Here is a 3020-nt window from a genome sequence, read left to right on the forward strand (position 1 = left end):
GCATGAAACAATATACGCATTTTCCCACCGGAAATGTTTGCATCAAACAGGTTTATTGCGGATAAAAGTCTTTGCGTGATGACGTAGTGCACGGAAAAAATGTTTTCCTGTTGAATTCCCATGTACTGAGTAAAAAATGCAAGTTGAATGGGTTTCCATTGCATTTTCAACTCTACTGATGGTTTTGAAAAACCGTTGAGTTATATAGCAAAAGTCCTCTTGTCCCGTGCACTGTAGCCAACAGCTCAAAGATACAGTGCTGGTAGGCTACCTACATGATGAGATTATTATGGATAAGAGCGACATTATTTTATTTGTCAAATGGCAACCAAGCATCAATCATCATCATGTCACCAGAAGACCCTCAAAATGTATTGGAAAGGAGCATCAAGCTCAACACGTGCACTTTCACCACCCTGTGAAGTTCATAATTTATTTACTCTGTAGCCTAATAAACTGCATGGGTTCCCAAGTCGTAGTGGGAGGACCACACAATATATCATCGCGTGACTCCAAGTTAACTAAGACATTATCGTTATAAAATCAATATTTGCGCATAAAGGATTAATACCGCCAATTCTCGTTTATACATTTTTACTGACACAAAAAGACCCCACCATGTCAAACGAAGTAACAAATCGTCTGTCGGCATTTATAAAAGTATACAGGCATATCCTGTTTCCATCAGCCCGGTCATGACTTTTGAAATGGTTGGATCAATATCCACCTTCATGATATGGATGAAGCCTGATTTGGAATGTCTGAGTAGTTCTATCTGATGTCATAATAAACTCCTCTGATAATCAAGTGATATTTGGAATGTCTGAGTAGTTCTATATGATGTCATAATACACCCCTCTGATAATCAAGTGATGTTCACATGTGATGCATTTGCTCCATTGTTTACATTTAAGTTGGAGGCCCACTCTGATGATGTATGTCTTACATAGTGGGGCTTTAAAGGAATAGTATGGTGACATCTTAGTGGGACTTGAAATTAATAGGATTATTAATCATAAACTCCTATAGCAACAATACACTGTGGCTTTGACTTCAAGAGAACGGGCTGATGGGTGGTGGTGCTACTCTATAGGTAAAACTGTCCAGAATGAATGTTCAATACACACAATAGGTTGATCAGTAGGTGCTAGCTTAGTTAGCGGTGCGCGCTAAATAGCGTTTCAATCGGTGACGTCACTTGCTCTGAGACCTTGAAGTAGTGGTTCCCCTTGCTCTGCAAGGGCCGCGGCTTTTGGGTAACGAGCGATGGGTAACCATGCTTCGTGGGTGGCTGTTGTGGATGTGTGCAGAGGGTCCCTGGTTCGCTCCCGGGTATGGGCGAGGGGATGGTCTAAAGTTATACTGTTACATAGGCAGTTAGCTGCTTAGCCGCACAGCTCGCTAACACAGCTCGCTAACACAGCTCATATCAACAAAGTCAAAATGGACTCCAGGCATGGTAGTGGCAGCAGTGCACAACAACCACTGTTTACCCGAGCTTCCTGGGTGAAAAATAATTTGGCTATATAAAGAGGGCACGACAAAACCTATTCCCCCTCAGGAGACTGAAAAGGTTTGGCATGGGTCCTCAGATCACAATGCAGGGCCAGACGGATTACCAGGACGTGTACTCCATGCTGGAAAATGATGGTGGCCACACAAAATATTGACACTTTGGGCCCAATTTGGACATTTTCACTTAGGGGTGTACTCACGGTTTCGACATGAATGGCTGTGTGTTGAGTTATTTTGAGGAGACAGCAAATGTACACTGTTATACAAGCTGTACACGCACTACTTTACATTGTAGCAAAGTGTAATTTATTCAGTGTTGTCACATGAAAAGATATACTTAAATATTTACAAAAATGTGAGGGGTGTACTCACAAAATCATACAATGTGATTTTCTGGATTTTTGTTTTAGATTCCGTCTCTCACAGTTGAAGTGTACCTATGATAAAAAATGACAGACCCCTACATGCTTTTCTACATGCTTTTCTACATGCTTTGTAAGTAGGAAAACCTGCAAAATCGACAGTGTATCATATACTTGTTCTCCCCACTGTGCATAAATATATATACAGTGGGGCAAAAAATTATTTAGTCAGCCACCAATTGTGCAAGTTCTCCCACTTAAAAAGATGAGAGAGGCCTGTCATTTTCATCATAGGTACACTTCAACTATGACAGACAACCACTAGTCATGAGTGCACACGATTTGGTTTCATTTGCAGTGATCTATTTGAAGATATTTCTGTCAGAGTTGACATTGTAGGGGATAGGCTGGCTAGCCGGGTCCTCCATATTACTTCACAGCCTGTAAAAAAAACAATTCTGACATGACTTCGGCATTCTTTGGAATTCTGATCGGTTTTATGTACTGGAAAAATAGAAAAGAGAGGTGTAACTTTGCATTGGGACTTGTGATGCTATACTAATGCAGATCCATATGTTACATGTGGTTACATTTAGCTACCTTCACTTTAAGGGAGTTGTATGGCCACATTTAGATGTGAAAAAATAACAGACAGAGAAAACCATTTCTATTCTAACAGTATTTGGGTCATTCTTGAGCTCTGGTAATATTTTAGTCCCACTGACTGATTCTGTATATAAATTGAAATGTCCAGTATAAATGAATTGAAATAAATATAGAATTAATTTAAACCTTGTTATTACAATTCATTTTTACTAATTAATATTCAAATGAGAAGCGTAAACAGTGGAGAACAGCATACAAAAGAAGCAAGGAGAGGAACGGAGCACTGAGGAACTTGACCACTACATTTTAAACTTTCATTCATAGGCTACGTTGCTACCTCATGATGGGTATAGGGGAAATGTTAGTATCATGTAGTAGCCTAAACCTATCGCTGTTACATGATGGGTATAGGGGAAATGTTAGTATCATGTAGCAGTCTAAACCTATCGCTGTTACATGATGGGTATAGGGGAAATGTTAGTATCATGTAGCAGCCTAAACCTATCGCTGTTACATGATGGGTATAGGGGAAATGTT

Source organism: Oncorhynchus kisutch, unplaced genomic scaffold, assembly GCF_002021735.2.
Source record: "Oncorhynchus kisutch isolate 150728-3 unplaced genomic scaffold, Okis_V2 scaffold934, whole genome shotgun sequence".
NCBI lineage: Eukaryota > Metazoa > Chordata > Actinopteri > Salmoniformes > Salmonidae > Oncorhynchus > Oncorhynchus kisutch.